The sequence below is a fragment of the Pseudophryne corroboree genome, chromosome 10, assembly GCF_028390025.1.
Source record: "Pseudophryne corroboree isolate aPseCor3 chromosome 10, aPseCor3.hap2, whole genome shotgun sequence".
Classification (NCBI taxonomy): domain Eukaryota; kingdom Metazoa; phylum Chordata; class Amphibia; order Anura; family Myobatrachidae; genus Pseudophryne; species Pseudophryne corroboree.
In genome coordinates, this window is record NC_086453.1 from 256,741,467 (window position 1) to 256,766,166 (window position 24,700).

General features: G+C 46.2%; 1 long non-coding RNA gene across 1 annotated transcript in view; it reads left to right on the plus strand.

The window, feature by feature from the left end:
* The window catches only part of LOC134965490 (uncharacterized), a 53,809-nt gene extending 30,975 nt beyond the window's left edge, over positions 1-22,834 (plus strand). Inside the window, exon 2 of the long non-coding RNA XR_010188396.1 lies at positions 22,509-22,834. This is a non-coding gene — a long non-coding RNA (uncharacterized LOC134965490). The remainder of the gene's footprint in view (positions 1-22,508) is intronic.
* Positions 22,835-24,700: the final 1,866 nt, after the last annotated feature.

A 24,700-nucleotide genomic window follows, 5' to 3' on the forward strand; every position in this document is an offset into this window, starting at 1 on the left:
TGCCATTTACGACACGGAGTGGCAAGGAACGGCTGAGGCCCTGGCCTATGTTCATGGCTAGTGGTTCAGCTTCACATGAGGATGGAAGCACTCATCCTCTCGCTAGAAAAAAGAAAAGACTTAAGCTGGCAAAAGCACAGCAAAGAACTGTGCGTTCTTCAAAATCAAAAATCCCCAAGGAGAGTCCAATTGTGTCGGTTGCGATGCCTGACCTTCCCAACACTGGACGGGAAGAGCTTGCACCTTCCACCATTTGCACGCCCCCTGCAAGTGCTGGAAGGAGCACCCGCAATCCAGTTCCTGATAGTCAAATTGAAGATGTCACTGTTGAAGTACACCAGGATGAGGATATGGGTGTTGCTGGCGCTGGGGAGGAAATTGACAAGGAGGATTCTGATGGTGAGGTGGTTTGTTTAAGTCAGGCACCCGGGGAGACACCTGTTGTCCGTGGGAGGAATATGGCCATTGACATGCCTGGTCAAAATACTAAAAAAATCAGCTCTTCGGTGTGGAATTATTTCAACACAAATGCGGACAACAGGTGTCAAGCCGTGTGTTGCCTTTGTCAAGCTGTAATAAGTAGGGGTAAGGACGTTAACCACCTCGGAACATCCTCCCTTATACGTCACCTGCAGCGCATTCATCATAAGTCAGTGACAAGTTCAAAAACTTTGGGTGACAGCGGAAGCAGTCCACTGACCACTAAATCCCTTCCTCTTGTAACCAAGCTCCTGCAAACCACACCACCAACTCCCTCAGTGTCAATTTCCTCCTTACCCAGGAAAGCCAATAGTCCTGCAGGCCATGTCACTGTCAAGTCTGACGAGTCCTCTCCTGCCTGGGATTCCTCCAATGCATCCTTGAGTGTAACGCCTACTGCTGCTGGCGCTGCTGTTGTTGCTGCTGGGAGTCGATCGTCATCCCAGAGGGGAAGTTGGAAGACCACTTGTACTACTTCCAGTAAGCAATTGACTGTCCAACAGTCCTTTGCGAGGAAGATGAAATATCACAGCATTCATCCTGCTGCAAAGCAGATAACTCAGGCCATGGCAGCCTGGGCGGTGAGAAACGTGGTTCCGGTATCCATCGTTAATTCAGAGGCAACTATAGACTTGATTATGGTACTGTGTCCCCGGTACCAAATACCATCTAGGTTCCATTTCTCTAGGCAGGCGATACCGAAAATGTACACAGACCTCAGAAAAAGACTCACCAGTGTCCTAAAAAATGCAGTTGTACCCAATGTCCACTTAACCACGGACATGTGGACAAGTGGAGCAGGGCAGACTCAGGACTATATGACTGTGACAGCCCACTGGGTAGATGTATTGCCTCCCGCAGCAAGAACAGATGCTGCACCAGTAGCAGCATCTCGCAAACGCCAACTCGTTCCTAGGCAGGCTATGCTTTGTATCACCGCTTTCCAGAATAGGCACACAGCTGAAAACCTCTTACGGCAACTGAGGAAGATCATCGCAGAATGGCTTACCCCAATTGGACTCTCCTGGGGATTTGTGACATCGGACAATGCCAGCAATATTGTGCGTGCATTACATCTGGGCAAATTCCATCACGTCCCATGTTTTGCACATACCTTGATTTTGGTGGTGCAGAATTATTTAAAAAACGACAGGGGCGTGCAAGAGATGCTGTCGGTGGCCCGAAGAATTGCGGGCCACTTTCGGCATTCAGGCACCGCGTACAGAAGACTGGAGCACCACCAAACATTCCTGAACCTGCCCTGCCATCATCTGAAGCAAGAGGTGGTAACGAGGTGGAATTCAACCCTCTATATGCTTCAGAGGATGGAGGAGCAGCAAAAGGCCATTCAAGCCTATACATCTGGCCACGATATAGGCAAAGGAGGTGGAATGCACCTGACTCAAGCGCAGTGGAGAATGATTTCAACGTTGTGCAAGGTTCTGCAACCCTTTGAACTTGCCACACGTGAAGTCAGTTCAGACACTGCCAGCCTGAGTCAGGTCATTCCCCTCATCAGGCTTTTGCAGAAGAAGCTGGAGACATTGAAGGAGGAGCTAAAACAGAGCGATTCCGCTAGGCATTTGGGACTTGTGGATGGAGCCCTTAATTCGCTTAACCAGGATTCACGGGTGGTCAATCTGTTGAAATCAGAGCACTACATTTTGGCCACCGTGCTCGATCCTAGATTTAAAACCTACATTGTATCTCTCTTTCCGGCAGACACAAGTCTGCAGAGGTTCAAAGACCTGCTGGTGAGAAAATTGTCAAGTCAAGCGGAATGTGACCCGTCACCATCTCCTCCTTCACATTCTCCCGCAACTGGGGGTGCGAGGAAAAGGCTAAGAATTCCGAGCCCACCCCCTGGCGGTGATGCAGGGCAGTCTGGAGCGAGTGCTGACATCTGGTCCGGACTGAAGGACCTGCCAACGATTACTGACATGTCGTCTACTGTCACTGCATATGATTCTGTCACCATTGAAAGAATGGTGGAGGATTATATGAGTGACCGCATCCAAGTAGGCACGTCAGACAGTCCGTACGTATACTGGCAGGAAAAAGAGACACAAACTGGCTTTATTCTACCTAAGTTGCCCTCCCTCCAGTGTGTACTCCGAAAGAGTGTTTAGTGCAGCCGCTCACCTTGTCAGCAATCGGCGTACGAGGTTACTTCCAGAAAATGTGGAGATGATGTTCATTAAAAATGAATTATAATCAATTCATCCGTGGAGACATTCACCAGCAGCAATTGCCTCCAGAAAGTACACGGGGACCTGAGATGGTGGATTCCAGTGGGGACGAATTAATAATCTGTGAGGAAGGGGATGTACACAGTGAAAGGGGTGAGGAATCGGAGGATGATGATGAGGTGGACATCTTGCCTCTGTAGAGCCAGTTTGTGCAAGAAGAGATTGATTGCTTCTTTTTTGGTGGGGGCCCAAACCAACCAGTCATTACAGTCACAGTCGTGTGGCAGACCCTGTCACTGAAATGATGGGTTCGTTAAAGTGTGCATGTCCTGTTTATACAACATAAGGGTGGGTGGGAGGGCCCAAGGACAATTCCATCTTGCACCTCTTTTTTCTTTCATTTTTCTTTGCATCATGTGCTGTTTGGGGACAATTTTTTTGAAGGGCCATCCTGCCTGACACTGCAGTGCCACTCCTAGATGGGCCAGGTGTTTGTGTCGGCCACTTGTGTCGCTTAGCTTAGTCACACAGCGACCTTGGTGCGCCTCTTTTTTTCTTTGCATCATGTGCTGTTTGGGGACAATTTTTTTGAAGGGCCATCCTGCCTGACACTGCAGTGCCACTCCTTGATGGGCCAGGTGTTTGTGTCGGCCACTTGTGTCGCTTAGCTTAGTCACACAGCGACCTTGGTGCGCCTCTTTTTTTCTTTGCATCATGTGCTGTTTGGGGACAATTTTTTTGAAGGGCCATCCTGCCTGACACTGCAGTGCCACTCCTAGATGGGCCAGGTGTTTGTGTCGGCCACTTGTGTCGCTTAGCTTAGTCACACAGCGACCTTAGTGCGCCTCTTTTTTTCTTTGCATCATGTGCTGTTTGGGGACTATTTTTTTGAAGTGCCATCCTGCCTGACACTGCAGTGCCACTCCTAGATGGGCCAGGTGTTTGTGTCGGCCACTTGTGTCGCTTAGCTTAGTCACACAGCGACCTTGGTGCGCCTCTTTTTTTCTTTGCATCATGTGCTGTTTGGGGACAATTTTTTTGAAGGGCCATCCTGCCTGACACTGCAGTACCACTCCTAGATGGGCCAGGTGTTTGTGTCGGCCACTCGTGTCGCTTAGCTTAGCCATCCAGCGACCCCGGTGCAAATTTTAGGACTAAAAATAATATTGTGAGGTGTGAGGTGTTCAGAATAGACTGGAAATGAGTGGAAATTATGGTTATTGAGGTTAATAATACTATGGGATCAAAATGACCCCCAAATTCTATGATTTAAGCTGTTTTTTAGGTTTTTTTTAAAAAAACACCCGAATCCAAAACACACCCGAATCCGACAAAAAATTTTCGGTGAGGTTTTGCCAAAACGCATCCGAATCCAAAACACGGCAGCGGAACCGAACCCAAAACCAAAACACAAAACCCGAAAAATTTCCGGTGCACATCACTAAATAAAACACACTCTGGTTAAGTCATCTAACCTCCATTTGCACACCTCTGCCACCTACTACTGCAGTGTCTGCCAATAGCATCTGGTCTGATGACCGGTGGCGTAGCTGCACTCACAATCAAGAGTATTGACACCCGCACATCAGGATATAAAAGTCTTACGGACTAATCCTCACTCTCCTTCCAGAATGATGTCATCAAGCCTGACATTCACTGTGGTTGACTGTGCAAATTGAGAGTGGCTCGAGCCCCAGCAGGAAACATGGCAGCCACAAAATCACACATGCTTGCCTCCTGTGCTGATGACTGCTCAAATCCACCACTGATCCCACAATCAGAACATTTACACAGCGGAACCAGAAAACAGTGGAAATTGGAATAATCTCCAGAAAGTTACAGACCGGACAGTGTTTTGTAAGAAAGCCTGGAAGTGGAGTATGGGGCAGCAGTGGAAGGAGGAGGTTACATCCTCTTACTTATTACTCTGTCTCCTAGCTTTTGTTTCCCAAACCTGGTCTTCAAGGACCCCTAACACTTTTTGTTTTCCAGATCACCTAGCAGGTGCACAGGGGTTGGTAATGGGTAACCGGCAGTTGGGAGACCGCTGGTCACCATGCCGATGCCTGGATCACGTCTGTCAGACGGTCGGCGGGGGGAAGGGGGGGGACGACGACTACAATGAAGCCCCTTGGTGTCGTGGACACCCATGAGTGGGAATAGTTCTGGTGAGCTAGCCAGTGTTCAGGATGTTGGCGACGGTATTGTGACCGGCGGTCTCCAGAGGTGTGTTCATTACTCAGGTGGAGCTAATTATTTCACTTGTGATTCTGTGAGGAGACCTGAAAAACGTGTTTGGGAACCACTGTGCTAAGTGGTTTATCTTGGGACTTACCTTTGATATGTCAAAGTCGAAAATATTATAGTCACACGCATCACGTGCAAACACCACACAGAGTGGCCTGCGTGCGCGTGCTTGTTCTGCCGTGCGTGCGCATACTCGCACGTTGCGTATATTGGCTCACGAGGTCCTGCGTATTAGCGCGTGGTATGAGTAAATACTGTAGCATACGCATTCGCATGGAAAAGCCACAAAGACATATCTGATATTTAATCCACATAGTACATAATTTACACATAACCTAAATGCACCACACCAGCGAGTTACATTTGCTTCAAAGGTATAACAACTGAGGGATTCGACTTTTTACAGGATATGAGGGGACAGAATTAGGTTAGGAGGTGGTGTTTGGTATCCAGCTGTACAGTATTTCAAGGGCAATATTCCGATAGCAGTTTGCAGAAGGTAGCACGCCCCTGCGCATAGATATGCCCAGGAACAGAATATTAATATTACACTGTATTTACTGTACTCTTGATATTCGGCGGGAACCCAGTGGAGAACATCTGCAAGTGCACCTGGACCAGGCATCGCCCACCTATTCAAACCGACCTATGACCCCTCCTGTACTGTAAACTACCAGCCCTTTGACCTATGGGTGAAGAGATTACAGTTTCTATTGTATCATGATTTGGACTAATGTATAAAAGCCAAGCCACCTGGCCGGTCAGACACATTTTCTGAAGGTCATCTATCCAGATTGACTGAGGACCGGAACCGGGTGGCGCAGGCAAACAAACGTATGTATCCATTGATTGTAGCCTTTTCTTTTATGTGATTGTATTTCTTGTTGTACCCCCTTTTGAGTAAATATTTGTTGCTGGGTTGGACCTCAACATTACATATACAATTGGTGTCGCATTTCCTTTCCTGTTAGGGGTTATAAAGTGTATTCCGCCGCACGTGTAGCTACTTTGTGCTTACAGCGTGACGGCGTGCCTACGCAACGTGTACGCATTTGATAGGGGTTTCACACACACACGCTTAGCGGTCGCAGCGGCCTGAACATTTGTGCATTTAAGGTATTGCTCTTTTCCTGAAAGTTAATCGAACTTAACAATTGGGGGCTCCTCCGGTTCATCACACACTCACAGACTTGCAGGCCTTAACAGACTTTGGCCTACCAACAAAGGGTGGATACGCATTGTGTCTGAAACTCTCTTTTGTGTTGTTAGGCCACGTCTGTTCTGTAGTCTTAGAGGTGCTGGTGTAACCCGAAGGACACAGGAAAAAAGCCGTTTATTATCTGTGTGTAATTTTTGTCGCGAAAGCGTACACAAAGCGTACCGATACTTTGCATGCATTCTCACATATTGTTGCAATAGGTTAACAGTCATTATAGATCTGTGTAAAATCGGATACATTTGTTTGCTATATATATATTTGATAGCGTGTTAAGGGTGTAATTGTAAAACACGAAATGCAGTTCCGGCCTAAAATGTTTAAGTTTACACTCAAAGGGAGATTGCCTGTGTGATGACTTCCGGCGAGCGTACGGAACAATTGTGTGTTGTGTTAGTGAAGCAAATAGTAGTTTTATTGCTCACATTTATCGAGATTGTGTGGTTTATTGAATTGCAAACGCACATTTGTACGCGTGATACGGAACGTGAGGACAGCGTAAAGAAGCGTGCACATGGCGCTGGCGTAGAGACGCGCACGGTCGCGTGTTTATGCAAGGTTGTGTAGACTTGCGAGCGCAAGGTATAACCACACGATAGCTGTTCAATTTAAGGCGGGATATTATACAGTTAATTAGTGATGAGCGGATTCGGTTTTACTCGGTTTTACTCGGTTCTCAAAACCGAATCTTATTGGCTATCCAAAACACGTGACATCAGTGAGCCAATAAGATTCGGTTTTGAGAACCGAGTAAAACCGAGTAAAACCGAATCCGCTCATCACTACAGTTAATACTATAGCACATAACTATCCGATTTCAAAAGCAGATAATTGTAAGACTTTGTTTAAACTGTACTGCCTCTGGGGTAAAACCTTCTAACAAAGGGAGTGATATTTTTCTGTACAGAAAAACACTGTGTATTTGTGTGAGCTGAAAGTAAGAGTGAGTGGATTGAACCCCAGAAATTCGGGATCCCGTGGAAACACTGAGTAAGCAGAGGCTTGGTGTCGTAAGGTGAGCTACCTTACGTTAATAATAGAGAAGTACGCAATTTGTGAGGAAACTTGCACAGGAGCGTAATAGAGTATAGAATTGTGAAATTGAAGTTTAAGGTTTTTGTGTTACGCTCCGGATGAGGAGCGCAGCTTGTGAATTCGACTCCAGTGATCGTAGGGCGGATAGATAACAAGTATCTGTATGCTGTGCGATTGGACCGTGCGTTTGTGTGTACGGTACGTGGCGTGACATGATACCATTTTACGTGCTTTTGCGTAAACTGCGTAATCATATGCATCGTGTACAGCATACGAAAACGGGATTTGTGTCTAGTAGAAGGAAGTTTTCGCTGTTTCTCTCTCAGGAAAATCTTCAACGGTAGATATTCACTGGAAAAGGTGATCGGTCCTACAAACTTCCAGTGAATAGAAACCAGTTAGGGTCCTCACTGGGTACGTGGTGTTCACGTTTGGAGTGAGTCGTGGTACGGCCATCGGAGAAGGAGCGAGTGAAAGCGCTGGGTTGACGTTCACTGTCTACTCGTGTTGTGCATTTGGGGATTGTGTATAAGGCAAAAAGTCTGCGATGGGATCCAATTGCACAAGCGGTGGACGTTCGGCAGCCAGGGTCCAGGCTGAAGAGTTGCGGCCCAAGGGGTCAGCAAGGTTGATAATGTGTGAGAAGTATGGTACACACACGGATGATTTTTGCGATGAATGGGTACGCACAGAGGCGTAACTAAGGTAGAGCGAGTGGGGCACGGGCCCTGGGCGCCTTGGCAGGCCCAGGAGAGGGGGTCGCCAGCGGTGGCCAGGGCATCCTGCCCCACTCGCCCCCGTCACGCCGAAATGTGAGGGGAGGAGAGCGCAGCCTCTCTCCCTCCCCTCACCGCCGCTGCCAGCACTAGCAGCACTGCCAGCAGCGCTGCTGTGTCCGGTCCCCGGTGGCTTTAGCCAATCAAAGCTTGCGGACCGGCTCCTGATTGGCTGCCGGTCCGCGAGCTCTGATTGGTTAGTGAACCGGCGCCACACAGCCGCCGGAGACTTGGAGCGGTGAGGGGAAGGAGAGGCACTGCGCTGCGCTCTCCTCCCCTCACATATCAGAGGCGAGCCGGAGCCACAAGCGGTGAGTGGCTGTGGGGGAGGGAGCACAGTGGGGCTTGTAACTGGCACAGTGGGGCATGTACCAGGCACAGTGGGGCATGTATCTGGCACAGTGGGGCATGTAACTGGCACAGTGGGGTATGTAACTGGCACAGTGGGGTATGTAACTGGCACAGTGGGGCATGTATCTGGCACAGTGGGGCATGTATCTGGCACAGTGGGGCATGTATCCGGCACAGTGGGGCATTGTATCTGGCACTGTGGGGCAATATAACTGGCACTGTGGGCCATTTTCAGTGGCCACACCACTTCTTATGCATGGCCATGCACATTTTTTCACACATGCTTCTTTTTTTTTGGGGGGGGGTGCCATTTTCCATCTTGCCCTGGGATCCGAAAACCCTAGTTACGCCTCTGGGTACGCATGACTGCTGAAGATAGGGCATCATTCCCTAGGGTGGGTAATTTTGAACCAGAGGTACTGCAGAGCATAAGGATTAGAATATGTCTGATCAAATCTAGAAAACAGAGGATCAGACATACTGATTGTTTAAATCTGTGGCAACAAGAGGGAGATGTGCAAAGGGAACTGGCTCGCACAGCAGGTTCCAAACTTGACATGAAAGCGATTGCGAGCGCACCACCACCGCCATATGTCGATAGGAAGAAATTGGCTACAACCAATGGTGCATCGGTAAAGGATAGAAAAATGCTTAATCAATGTGTTAACCCTAACCCTTGCCAGTTGTATCCCATTTTTAATTTTCCCCAAGGTTGTGAGGAAGATGACGAGCCTAGCATGATATCGGCACTCTCTTTAGCAGCTACCATACAGGATACTCAGGTGAGCACGGCCCAACCACCAAGAACAGTGGCAATGCCCCCCAGTGGAGGGGTGAGTGAGGTCGTGTCCACCGGTAAGTACGACACCATACATTATGCAGAGACAATAGCTCCCCGTATTATAGAGACAAACAGAAATGTAGTGGTTGAGCTAAACCCAGTCAGGGTGATTGCAGTCCCCAATGGGAAGACTGATAATCAGAGAGAGTGACTCCCATCAGGAACATTGCAATGCATTGTCCTTGGTCCCGATCAGAACTGAGATCAATTATGTCAGAATTCCCCGATCCCAGAAAAGATCTAGTCGGATGCCAGAAATTTATTAGAGAATTGGGTAATGCCCATGAGCCCACAAACAAAGATTGGCGGACAGTGCTACGAGCGAGTTTACACTCAAATACTGACATCCCAAAATTCATAACTGATTGTAAACTAGATGTAGAATTGCCTCTCACTGATGAGTACAACCAGGAGAATGTAGGGCAAATTAACATACAATTAGGATTGTATTTCCCTACTGTTGTTAAGTGGAACTAAATTTTCTCCATAAGACAGAAGGACAGTGAATTGGCATCCGAGTATTTCCATAGAGCACTGCAGGAAATGGCTAGATACACTGGGATAAAGGATATTAAGGAGAATGCCAACCACAGGGAGGTAGCTGTCTCTGTAATAATGGATGGATTAAAGGAGGCACTGAAGACCAGAGTGCAAACCTCTCTGCCAAATTGGAGAGGTATCATGGTAGCTGCACTGAGAGAGTCTGCCATCGAGCATGATCGCAACATCACTAAACACAGGGAGTCACAAGGGGATAAGCTGATGATGGTAAGTATACAGGCTCTTACAGGGTAGTCCCATCAGCCTAGACCCCAGACCCCTGATGGTAAGTTACGGTCAATAATATGTTATTTTTGCAAGAGAGAAGGGCAATTTGCAAGGGATTGTAGAAGTGACGGGATACATAACGTATATAGACCCCCTAGACCTGAATACGAAACACGTTACCAGAAACATAGTTGGGATCAGGGAACACATAGAAGGGATTATGAGCCGCATAGAGGGGAAACAAGGAGGTACCCACCGAGGAGGGACTGGCAGACCCCTGAAAACCCACAGTTATCCACCGCACATATGGTAGCTGCCAATGCCCTGCGGGAGGGTCCTACTACACAATAGAAGTTAGGCCACACCTGTAGTCTGCAGCCAGTGAAATTGATTGCTGGCCTTGGTAGTAAACCTGAGGTCATGGTTGATGTAGCTGGTGTACCACTACCTTTTCTTGTAGATACAGGGGCGGCCAGATCAGTGCTAAACTCCACCACAGGTGTAACAACCACAGGTAAAACGATTTCGGCAATGGGAGTAACGGGAAAGATGCAACAATACCCTTTGAGTAGACCTGCAGAGATTACGATAGGGCCCTTGCAAACCAAACATTCTTTTCTGTTGGCTGCATCGGCTCCGACTAATCTACTTGGCAGAGATTTGTTGTGTAAAATGCGGTGTGTCATATATTGTACCCCTGAGGGTGTATTCTTAGATATCCCTGAGAACCATGCACAGGAGGTACAAGATATATTAGACACCCCTCAAAGGCTAATGTTACACTCCACCGTTATAGACACATGTCCATCGCAGGTAGAGGAAATGACCTCGCAAATACCGGGTTTCCTTTGGACCAAAGATGGACAGGACACTGGATTAATGGCGAATGTAGCCCTAGTAGTAGTACAAATAAAAGGTGGCAGGATAGCTCCAAAAATCCCCCAGTACCCTCTGAAACCAGAGGTGGAATTAGGAGTATACCCCGTCATAGAATGGCTGCTACAGCAGGGCATCCTAGTCAGGACGTCCAGCACAGCCAATAGTCCCATCTTCCCTGTGAAAAAGAGGGGGGGAGGGGTTACAGGCTAGTGCAGGATCTAAGGGGTATAAACAGGATAGTTGAGAGTCAATTCCCCGTAGTGCCCAATCCAGCAGTCATCCTCATGCAGATTCCCTCAACCTCCAAGTTCTTCACTGTCATTGACCTCTATTCTGCATTCTTTTCTGTCCCTCTCCACCCTGACAGCCAATACCTCTTTGCTTTTACCTACAGGGGAGTACAGTACACCTGGACCCGTCTTCCCCAAGGTTTCATTGACAGCCCAAGTATTTTCTCCCAGGCCTTACATGACTGTTTGCAATCTTTTCAACCTGAGAGTGGGTCGGTGCTAATACAATATGTTCATGACTTGTTGTTGTGCTCTGACTCATTCAAGTCGTCCTTGGCAGACACTAAACAGCTTCTGTTTCATCTCTCCCAGACAGGACACAGGATTTCAAAGGATAAGTTGCAGTTGTGCCGGACTAGGGTTAAATACTTGGGACACTGCTTGATGCAAGGACTTAGGCACCTGACCACTGATAGAATACAGGCCATCCGCGACATGACTCTGCCGCAAACTCAGCAACAGATCTGCACTTTCCTCGGAATGTGTGGGTACTGTCGGAACTGGATTCCAGGGTTCTCTATACTGGCACTACCTTTGCAAGAAATGGTCTCCTCGAATAAACCAGAACGGGTCTCTCACACAGATGAGTCCGAACTGGCGTTTGAGAGACTAAAACACTGCTTGTCACAAGCACCAGCATTGGGTATGCCAGCTTACGAGAAGCCCTTTGAATTATACGGTACTGAAAGCACTGGGTGCGTGGCAGGAGTCTTAACACAGAAACATGGTGATGCCAGCAGACCGGTAGCCTACTACAGTGCACAGTTGGACACTGTAGCATGGTCTCTCCCCACTTGCCTGCAAAGTGTTGCAGCCATAGCTTTGCTGGTAAGTAAAAGCGAGGACGTAGTGTTAGGACACAACTTTACCATCCATACACCGCATGCAGTATCGGCCTTGCTAAACTCCGCCCAAACCAGACATGTCTCATCCGCTCGGTTTACAAAGTGGGAAATGTCACTGATGGCCCCTGTAAACATCACCATAAAGAGGTGCAGCACACTAAATTCTGCAACTTACTTGCCGAGTGTGCCTGGTCATGCACTAAGGGTGGAGGATGAGAATGATGGTGAAGGAGGATTTAGTGCAGACACTGATACGCATGATTGTATGGAATACCTGAACCAGACCTTCACTGCGAGACCTGACATCAGTGACAACCCACTGGAAGGAGTAGACTTTACCTTCTACACTGATGGTAGTTGCCACAGACAGATGGAATCGGGAGACCTGTGCACCAGATACGCAGTTGTAGATGACGAAGGTATCATAGAAGCTGAACCCCTTGGTCCACCTCACTCAGCACAAGTCGCTGAGCTGGTAGCACTGACCAGAGCATGTGAGTTGGCAAAGGGTAAGTCAGCTAATATATACACGGACTCTAGGTACATCTTTGGAGTGGTGCATGATATTGGGGCCCTGTGGCACCTCAGAAATTTCATGACGGCAGCTGGCATGCCTGTAGCGCATGCGTCTTACATCAAGAGGCTTCTGACAGCAATACAGGAACCAGACAGAGTGGCTGTTATCAAGTGTAAAGCACACACTTACAACCAAGACCCAATTTCACTTGGTAACAGCCGGGCAGACGAAGCTGCAAAATCAGCAGCAAGCACTACCATACAAACCAACATCACACAACTGATGACATTTAACACAGTAAACATGCAACAGCTAATTGAAATGCAAAATTTGTGTTCCCTACAGGAGAGGGCGGTCTGGAAGGTGAAGGGATATGGTCAGGAGTCCTCAGGTCTTTGGACAGATGGACACAGTAAGCCAGTGGCCCCCAGGGCATATCTCCCGAGCCTAGCTGAGGCGGCACACGGTCTGACTCATCTGGGCAAGGAAGGTATGTGCAAATTGGTAAGAGCCTACTGGAGTGCACCAGGGTTCTCTTCTCATGCAGGTAAGAAAGCAATGACATGTCTTACTTGCTTGAGGAAGAATATTGGTAAGACAATACCAGACGGACCTTTCCAGGTAATACAAATCGACTTCATACAGTTACCACCCTGTAGGAATTTAAAATATGTGTTAGTATGTACTGATGTGTTTTCAAACTGGGTAGAAGCATTCCCCGCTGCCACAAATACTGCTGTGTTCACTGCAAAGAAAATTGTGCAGGAATTTGTGTGCAGATATGGTATCCCTAGAATGATTGAAAGTGATAGGGGTACCCATTTTACAGGTGAAGTTTTTCAGGTCATGTGCAAACTGATGGGTATTAATAGTAAGCTGCATATGCCATACCGGTCACAGGCAAGTGCGAAGGTGGAGAGAATGAAAAGCACTATTAAGAACAAGCTGAGCAAAGTGATGGCTGAAACTGGATTGTTGTGGCCAAAAGCATTGTCACTAGTGTTGTACAGCATCAGAACCACCCCCAGGTCACCGATTAACTTATCACCCTTCGAAGTTCTTTTTGGACGACAACCCCACGTAATTATAGACCCCCAGGATGATTTGAAGTGCATTAACGAAATAACTGTGCAATATTTGGTTAGGATGAGCCAGCAACTGAGAAACCAGCAAAGGAATCTAAAACTGGCGATTCCTGACCTACCGAACAGTAATTGTCATGACATTGAACCTGGTGATTATGTGATGATTAGAAATTTTCTACGCTCAGATTGCCTCATTGACAGGTGGGAAGGACCGTATCAAGTTTTGTTGACCAGTGCGACAGCACTAAAGGTCGCAGAGAGAGAGACTTGGGTCCACTCATCCCACTGCAAGGAGGTTGCTGACCCGGAGAAAACTCGTGACAAGGAGAAAGGTGAAGAAAACCTTGAATAACTAGAGAATCTGTTTCGGGAAAGCTAAAAGGCAGGACTGTTGGCACCTGAGCAAGGAGAACAACAAATTCAAGAACGGCTGTCATGCCATTTTTCTTCTTCCCCCCCCCCCCCCCCCCCCCCACTGCATTTTTTCTTTTTGTTTCCCGTCCTATTTTTGCTCCTTAACTAAATGGATCCACACCAAGAGACAGTGTTCCGGCTGTTTCTTGTGACTCTGTTTTTGATCAGGACAATCTGTTTTTGTGAGGGCCCCAGAGACGTCAAGCAAGGCTCTGGAATGAGTTCTGATTGAGAGTACAGATTCGTAGGACCCCAGGATCAGCGCATCACTTTGGTCAAGGCTGGTATCATTAAGAGATCTGGTAGTCACGGAGCTCGGAGGCAATGTGAAGGGTTATTGTCTGATGAATATTGTATATGTAAGCATTGCGAAAACAAAGTCGAAGATAGGTGCATCCAGAGATGTCAGTCAAACAGTAATATCGATATTGGCCGACATCCTTTGAGTGATGATCACTCATTAGTTGGTATGGTCTTAAACCAAACAGAATGCTGGGTGTGCTCAAAAGTACCTCAAGGACTGAGTAAGTCGGGATTAGTGCCATACCCTTTAACGATAGATGAGGTACTCGAATTATGGGGTGGGAGACCGGTGGACAAGAAATTCAATATATCTAGGCTCCCTAGCTTGAAGCTCCACCAGTACCACGTAGATAGGTCACTATTGTGTTTTAAAGTGTCCAATTTCCGAAAACCAGGAAATTGGGAAGTGACATGGAATAACCAGACAATGACCTTTTCACACAGAGCTGATAAAATACCTATCGACTCCGAACTTGTACGTAATATAGCCACAAGTGGGAAGTATTTTCGGTATAGGTATACACGTGGGATCAAAACCATGTGGGCTGGAAAAGTGTTGCAGGAGTATTGTGCCCACATCATCCAGCCCGATACTTGTACTGAGCAAATGAGAGAACTGGGGATCGGTTTCTTTATAAGGAAGATATGTGATATGGTGTTGTTGCATTTTGTCCCTTATGTTCTCCCAGACGATGCCTACTTCATATGTGGGAGGAAAGCGTACAAGTGGCTTACTCCGAGCTCTGAAGGGTTGTGTTATATTGGGAGAGTACTACCAGAGGTTATGACCATAGCACACGACAAAATGAAAGACATTCACCGCAACGCTCAGACTCCTTATACTCATACCCATTATGAACACATCATCAAGAGACACCTCATAGATAGGGCAGAGCACGCAGCCTCTGATTTGATCTATGAATCCACCGGGATTCAGTTCCTTCTCGCATTAGATATCACCCGCACTGCCAGAGGAACTATAAATTACAAGTACATCCATGCGCTGGCAAACTTGATAGATAATATCATCAAGATATATGATGACACCTTCAGGTACACGGGCAGGGAGTTACAAGCCTACAAAAAGGAGCTGGTCCAGCACAGGATGGTCCTGAATGATGTCACGGCTGTGACAGGTGGGTACTGTGTTACTCTGGCAACTCAATATGGTGTGAAGTGCTGTACGTATATTACGAATAGCACTGATGACCCCACGGAGATCATCGATCAAAAGATGGATGAGATCTTACAGTTAAAGTGGGAGTTCAGAAGGAAACACAATCTTACCTCGATGGCTGTGAGTAATGAACTGACCGGCTGGGCCTCATGGTTGAACCCACTCAAATGGTTCTCCAGGTTAGGAGAGTGGGTGCAAAATGTAATTGCAAGTGTGGGAAAGTTTCTCCTTTGTATCCTGGGTGTCATCATAATTATTGGTCTGATATTCAAATGTGTTCGAATTTTGGCGCGGCGCAAACACAGCACAAATTTGATGAGTCTAAGGAGCAAGGGCGTTGTTACAGCAGCATATTTGATTTATGACCCATCCGAAGAAACAGTGTTATGATAAGGATTACAAATGAATTTCATGGCCTGTTTCTTTCACCATTTCTTTCTGTTTCCCCCTCTACCCAGAAACATCCAACCGGAAAAGACGTCAACCATGCCCAAATTTATGTGAACATATTTTTATATCTCTTACCTTCATCTCTGCAATCTTCAGTTAAGGGCACACATAGTCGATAAATGTTATCTACATACAGTAGCACACACATACTTTTCCCTACCATGTATCATCAGATAAATGTGCTCCCCATTTGTTGGCATAAGAAGCCAGAAAGGTGAGGACTAATGGCCCTTGCCCGAAAAGAGCTCGGTAGTGTTTTTTTTTACCCATGTACAGACCCTTAATACGTGATGAGAAGGATTTAATGTATACTTCGCAATACCTCGAAGCTTACTTAGAACATATACGGTACGATGATACATGCCCCTCAGACATTAATTCATACATACATGCTTTTTCCTATCCCACTAGGCTATACATTTCCCACTTACAAATCTTCTCCGGATACATTTATTTTTGTATATAATGTATATGTAATATTTTCAGTTTTATTAGTTATATGTGGCAGTTATTGTTGACTGCCAAAGGGTGGACTGTCGAAATCGAAAATATTATAGTCACACGCATCACGTGCAAACACCACACAGAGTGGCCTCCATGCGCATGCTTGTTCTGCCTTGCGTGCGCATACTCGCACATTGCGTATATTGGCTCACGAGGTCCTGCGTATTAGCGCGTGTTATGAGTTAATACGGTAGCATACGCATACGCATGGAAAAGACACAGAGACATATCTGATATTTAATCCACATAGTACATAATTTACACATAACCTACATGCCCCACACCAGCGAGTTACATTTGCTTCAAAGGTATAACAACAGAGGGATTCGACTTTACAGGATATGAGGGGACAGAATTAGGTTAGGAGGTGGTGTTTGGTATCCAGCTGTACAGTATTTCAAGGGCAATATTCCGGTAGCAGTTTGCAGAAGGTAGAACGCTCCTGCACATAGATATGCGCAGGAACAGAATATTAATATTACACTGTATTTACTGTACTCTTGATATTCGGCGGGAACCCAGTGGAGAACATCTGCAAGTGCACCTGGACCAGGCATCGCCCACCTAATCAAACCGACCTATGACCCCTCCTGTACTGTAAACTACCAGCCCTTCGACCTATGGGTGAAGAGATTACAGTTTCTATTGTTTCATGATTTGGACTAATGTATAAAAGCCAAGCCGCCTGGCCTGTCAGACACATTCTCTGAAGGTCATCTATCCAGATTGACTGAGAACCAGAACCGGGTGGCGCAGGCGAACAAACGTATGTATCCATTGATTGTAGCCTTTTCTCTTATGTGATTGTATTTCTTGTTGTACCCCCTTTTGAGTAAATATTTGTTGCTGGGTTGGACCTCAACATTACATATACAATTGGTGTCGCATTTCCTTTCCTGTTAGGGGTTATAAAGTGAATTCCGCCGAACGTGTAGCTACATTGTGCTTACAGCGTGACGGCGTGCCTACGCAACGTGTACGCATTTGATAGGGGTTTCACACACACGCTTAGCAGTCGCAGCGGCCTGAACATTTGTGCATTTAAGGTATTGCTCTTTTCCTGAAAGTTAATCGAACTTAACAGATACCTGTCCAGCAGATCAGTTTTTCGGTCTGCCTCTGTTCTGTAAGCTTATGCATGGTGGTCGCCATGTTAGAACATGTCAGGTGATCACATTCTCTCCAGTTAGAGTGCTCCTTGATTCAACTGACTCTGGCAGCCAATCAGTGACCTGCAACTGTTATGCAAGTCTTCTATGAAGATCAGATGATTTCCAGAAAAATAAGTCACATCCTTAAGGTGTGTAAACACGGTGAGATAAATCTGTAAGATATTGACTACATAGTCAAAATCTTATGAAAAGTTAGTACATATCTCAAGGTGTTAGGCAGCTTGTGATACAGATTCGATCCCAATGCGCGCTCCCGTGGGGTTGGTATCGTAAGGCTAGATAGACTGTGCAGGCAAGTCAATCTTGACTATCTAGTGTACTATTTAGTATAATGTATAGTCAAAATTGGCACTTAGTCAAAATCGTACATAGGCTAAATCTCAAGCACAGATATTCAAAATCTGTACTATCTGTGCTATCTGGGCTCTGCGGGAGTTCACGGGAAATCGCATAGTCAAAATCGGACATAGCAAGGATCTCACCGTGTGTACACACCTTAACTCCCAAGCTGCTGTTTAAAGAGAGACACATTGCTATTCCTGGCTTCTGTTAGTAGAAAGACTTAATGTCTCAGGCAGACAAGCCTTTGATAATATTAGAAGGGTGATAGACACTATACAGTTCATCGATTCCACTAATACTCTCCCTCTGGTGATGGGATTAGACGCTGAAAAAGCGTTTGATCGGGTCTCGTGGCTCTTTATGGATTGCACTTTACGACGCTTCGGCCTTTCTGACCAATTCCTTACAGGGATTAAGTCACTTTATGATTCACCATCAGCTTGTGTCTTGGTGAATGGTCTAGTTTCTCACCCTTTTACTATAAAAAATGGAATGAGACAGGGTTGCCACTTGTCGCCTCTGATCTTTGCTTTATTGATAGAACCCTTGGCCTCCAGGATCCGTAGCTGCCCGGACATATCAGGGATTACAGTGGGCTTCTCTGAGTATAAAATATCGCTCTATGCTGACGATATCTTATTTACTCTTTTGAATCGTCTCATCTCTCTCCCAAACCTATTCAGAACTATACAGGAATTTGGTTTTATCTCTAATTTTAAAATGAATACTTCCAAAACGTATTAGATTTTCACATTCCAGCTTCTTTGAAAGACTATCGAGTAATTTCAAATTTAAATAGAAAAATACTGCATGAATATTTAGGCATATATCTAACTAGACACTATTCCCAACTTTATAAGGCTAATTACTCTGGTCTAATTCATACTATCACTGAAGATTTACATAGGTGGTCAGGTCAATTTATATCATGGTCGGGCCGTGCGAATGCCTTGAAAATTAATATTCTCCCACATTTATTGTATCTCTTACAAGCTCTCCCAGTGATGATACCCTTGCCAATTTGTTTAAGCCTACAGAGCCAATTATCACACTTTCTATGGACAGGCAAAAGAAGAACTTGTGTGCGACTCAAAACTATACAATGCGACCAAAGAGGGTGGGTTAGGAGTTCCAAATATCAAATTATATTTTTATGCAGCATATTTCTCCCAGGCAGTTTTTTGGCATTCTGATTTATCTTCCCTTAGATGGGTTCAGTTAGAATCTGACTTCAAATTTATACTTTATCTACTCTTCTATGGATTCCTTGTTCACAAAGATCTCCAGGTTGGTCCACGTTTCCAATCATCGCATTCACTTTGTCGTTCTGGGACAGGCTTACTAAAGCCTTTTCTCTTTCATCCCCCCACACACACACACACAAACACACACACTCTCTCTCTCTCCTCCCCTTATGGGATAATCCGGTTTTCCCCGAAGCATGGATAAACAAGCCTTTAAACAGTGGTTAATTACTGACATGGCGCTCTGATTAGGTCCCCTCTAGAATCCTTGTGCTTTCACCGCTCTCCTAAGTGCCTCTTATCTACGATATATTGCCTTTTGCTTAAACATAATCTACCCACTGTACATTAGCCCCTCACGAGGCAACATGGGAATGCGAACTAGGAGAACAATTGGGTCAAGAAACCTGGGATCAAATAAGGCAGAATTTAGTCTCCTCTGCCACTTCTATTATCCACAGAGAAAACTCATTTAAAATATATGTCTATTGGTATTTAGTTCTGACACATTCAAATCGAATCTTCTCCTCCACATTAGATTTGTGCTGGAGAGGATGTGGGCAGAAAGGCACCTTGCTCCATATATTCTGGGACTGTCCCAGGCTAATCCTGATCTGGAAAGCTACTCGTGGGCTAATTTCACAAATGACTGTTGTGGACATGCCTTTTCCCCCTTCATTTTATCCTCTTCCTTGGAGCATTCCAGGAATAGCAAAACCCTTTCAAAAACGTATTTGGCACATTGCTTTTCATTGGAAATCTCAGACTATCCCCTCCATGGCAGCTGTAACTGTGGCAATATGGGATACTTATCAAATGGAGTTCCTTTCCAGTGTTGAAGGTAATAATACGATATCTTTTGATGCAACATGGTCCCTTGGTTGGTCCATTATAATGTGCCCCCCCCCCCCCCCCCCCCACGTCTTTGACATTTGGTTACTGAGATGTATTACCTTGTTTATCTTTTGCCGAATCCTATCTTACTACATGTGCACTGAAATTACTGGGTTTTCTGCTTATAACGGCTTTCCAATTATCTAATACAGTATATCCTTTATATACTATGATAGATGTTATTTGATGTCATAATTATTCTTTTTACTTGGCAACATTTGTGTGATTTGCTGTACCCCTTTTCCCTTTATTTCCCTTCAGTCTTCACTCACTCCTTCCAATTGTTTATTGTATTTTGATAAAATCCATCAATAAACAGTTTTGGGAAGAAAAAAAAATTCTGAACCCAGCAATACCCGGTTCGACTACAATCACCTTCAGGTTCCAGTCCGGCTCCAATACCTGTCCCAGTCCTGTCACCCCCCAGTTCTAGTCTGGCTCCAATACCGGTTCCAACCCAGATCCTGCCCGTTCTAGTTCCAGTCCGAATTCTGACTACCACCGGTTTCAGTCCGGTGTCACGGCTCACTGGGTCAGGCCGCTCTGGCGGGGTCCCTCGGGGCGGGGGGGGGGGGGGGCGGGCTGCTGGAGGCGGGCGCAGGCTGCAGACTTCCCTGGGGAGACAGGATGCAGAGGCAGAGAGGGCTCATCTTGCAGCTGCAGAGGTCCGGGATCGGCTCCATCTTGGATGGGTCAAACTCCAATCACTTGCCAGTGCTGCTCAACCAATAGAATCAAGTCTGCAGGTACAAAGCTGGGGAATTCTGGGTAAGAGATTGCCAGTGCAACATCTTACACACAGGAATGTGTACATCTCTTCTCTGTGCTAAACAGTGCTGTTTATGCAGCATCCAGTTTTCTTAGAAGCTTCCTTTGCTAACACAGTATTCGCAGCCAAAGTACCCGAGCCGATTTATACTGCTAATCTGCCGAACTCTTGCTCTTTTCAGTGAACCCAGCCTCGTTTAGCTGCAGTTCCTAGCTCCCAAAGCCTCCCAGGCATTCGTCCTCGGCATCCGTTCTCCTATTGCCAGTCCTCACCTGACCGTCTGATGTACCTCCTATTCCGCTGAATTTGATTTGTAACTTATGAATAAGACTTTCATACGGACCGCCCGGCTTATTTACCAAAAGCCTACTGGTTCCGAACCTCAAACCACAGTTCCCGAATTCACAGACTCCAACGACCTTGACAGCTTGTCCCTAAGCATTCCAAGTTACAGTCTGGTCAGATACATAATGGGTTTCAGGTCTACTCCAAAGCATTACTGGTCCCAGTCAGGTCATCAGTCCCTTTCCTCTAGCTTTTATCCCAGAGTTCACTCCTAAAACTATACTATTAAAGCATTTGCCTATACTGCTTCATCTATAGCCCAGTGGTCCAGCACCTGTGCCTCTGTACACAATGATTCCCTCAGACAGCTGCAGCTGGAGGCTGCAGACTATTTCAACTGCCTTACTGAAGTACTAAAGTTTTATTCGGTAAATACTGCAGACTATTTCACATTACATTGCATGGTTAAAAGTTTAGAAATCTGTTCTAAGTGGATTTATATCTGCACTATGCAGGAAACTTATAGTGATTGAGTGGGGTTTACTGACCTTACATTTGTTAGATTTGATTAACACCTTTTGCTGAAGGTGGAGGGTTGCTGTGTGTTGAAGGGGGTTGTAATCAGGTTGAACATGTGTTTGTAGACTTATTTATTCAGTATAAGTCAGGACGCCAGTCCTTTAGGACGCTGCAGTGCCTAGTATATGAAGTGGCTAGTTATAAAGTGGCAGCTAAAATCAACAGCAGTGTTAAACCTGTGTTTAACCGAAGGAAAACAGAAGGCAAATAAACCAACAAGATAACAGAAGGACTGCGTACAACAACAAAACTCAGGATCATTATGTGGCCTCTCCTTACCTCTACCATGAGAACACCAGGACTAGGCTTACCACCTCTCTGGCTAGGAACATCAAGTCTAACTCTGGGCCTATCCCTCAAGATGAGCAGGGAACTGTGGGGGGAGACCAGGACCAGGCTGAGCAGGGACATCTCCATTGGTCCTGAGGGTGCTATCCACATTCTCATATCCACCCGTACTATGATCTTATCAAAATAATGTTATCCCAATTTTCCTTCTGCCACCGGTTACTTGCTATTGTTTATTCCCCACGTTGTTGTTTTTTTCTTCTTCTCTTCCACCCCACTGTGTGCTTTTCCTGCAATGTTTACCTCCACTGATTGCACGCCCTGCCATTGCGCAATACATACAGGGTACATCATACTACTAGAGAAGTGTCAGTTTTCCCATATATGTACTGGGCCCTTGTATGGCTCACCTCCCACAGTGTAACCTTCGAAGTGCGCCCAACATGGCTGCCTCATCTGGTACGCTTGTGGATGGGATGAAAAATACATGGACCTGGTGGTTTTGTTGGAACTCTACTCTGAACTGTAGGACTCTGAAATCACCCCCATTTTGTGTCATCTCTTCTAGGGGTAGACTATTCCATCCTGGGTAATCCTACGCTGTGCGCCCAAGATGCCAGGAGAAAAGACAACAGAGCATATCTACCACAGAAGAAGGAGGTAAAGAATGCATCGCTCCCCTATTTCAGACTGTGGAAGAGGTTCTGCAGCCTATCCCGACTCGGATCACTGGGACAGTCCCTGAATGGATAAAGGGCAGCCTGCTCCGCAACGGTCCTGGCAAATTTGAGTTTGGAAATGACAAGTGAGATCAGATTAAATTCTATGTAATTCCCTTACAGTCTGACATGAGTATTTCTATCAACCAATAAATTACCTGTTTAAGGGAATGTACACAGCTATGTTTGCTTATTACATACTCTCCAACATTTTACTTATGAAAACCGGTACAAATTAGGAAATGGGCGTGGTCAGGCATAAAGGGGGCATGGTCACGCCCCCTTTCCTATACGTTCAATTTTAATTTGGTGAGTCAAAAATCGGTACAAAGCCTTTTTTGAAAGGTACAGACCATAAAAAAAACAGGATTTTAATACCTACCGGTAAATACTTTTCTCCTAGTCCGTAGAGGATGCTGGGGTCCACTTTAGTACCATGGGGTATAGACGGTTCCGCAGGAGCCATGGGCACTTTAAGACTTTTCCAGAGTGTGAACTGGCTGCTCCCTCTATGCCCCTCCTCCAGACCTCAGTATAGGAACTGTGCCCAGGGAGACGGACATTTCGAGAAAAGGATTTACTTTTAAGTTAGCGGTGAGATTCATACCAGCTCACACCATGCCGCACAACACGGCATTCAACAGAACACATGCCAACGGTCATGAACTATTGCAGCAACATGCTGAAAATAATTTGAACACAACACTTGCGTACTATAACAAAATAACAACTGCAGGCAAATATACGCACTGGGTTGGGTGTCCAGCATCCTCTACGGACGAGGAGAAAAGGATTCACCGGTAGGTATTAAAATCCTTCTTTCTCATATGTCCTAGAGGATGCTGGGGTCCACTTCAGTACCACAGGGTTATACCAAAGCTCCAGTATGGGCGGGAGAGTGCGGATGACCCTGCAGCACCGATTGACCAAACTGTAGGTCCTCATTGGCCAAGGTGTCAAACTTGTAAAACTTTGCAAACGAGTTTGTCCCTGATCAAGTAGTTGCTCGGCAAAGTTGTAATGCCGAGACCCCCCGGGCAGCCGTCCAGGATGAGCCCACCTTTCTAGTACAATGGGCAGTCACCGAATTCAGTATCGGCAATCCTGCCGTGGAATGAGTGCTGAATTGTACCTCTTATCCAGCGCACAATGGTCTGCTTAGAAGCAGGACACCCAATCTTGTTGGGAGCATACAGGACAAACAGAGCCTCTGTTTTCCGTATCCGAGCTGTTCTTGCAACATAAATTCTCAAAGCTCTGACCACATCCAGAGACTTTGAAGTAGCGAAGGTGTCAGTAGCCACTGGCACCACAATAGGTTGGTTTATATGAAAAGCAGAAACCACCTTTGGAAGAAATTGTTGAGGAGTTCTTAACTCAGCCCTATCTTCATGAAAGATCAAGTAAGGGCTCTTGTGAGACAAGGCCCCTAACTCAGACACCCGCCTTGCGGATGCCAAGGCCAACAGCATGACCACTTTCCAAGTGAGAAACTTTAACTCCATCTCCTGGAGAGGTTCAAACCAATCTGATTGAAGGAACTGCAACACCACGTTAAGGTCCAATGGTGCCACAGGAGGCACAAATGGAGGTTGGATGTGCAGAACCCCTTTCACGAACGTCTGAACTTCTGGAAGGGAGGCCAATTGTTTCTGAAAGAAAACCGACAAGGCCGAAATCAGGACCTTGATTGAACCCAATCGTAGGACCGTATCCACACCCGCCTGGAGAAAATGGAGAAAACGTCCTAACTGAAACTCTTCCGTTAGAGCTTTCTTGGTTTCACACCAAGACACATATTTTCTCCAAATACGGTGGTAATGTTTAGACGTTACACCTTTCCTGGCCTGAATAAGAGTGGGAATGACTTCTTTGGGAATACCCTTTCGGGCTAGGATTCGACGCTCAACAGCCATGCCGTCAAATGTAGCCGCAGTAAGTCTTGATACACGCATGGCCCCTGCTGCAGCAGGTCCTCGCGAAGAGGAAGAGGCCGAGGATCTTCCATGAGCAACTCCTGAAGATCTGGATACCAAGACCT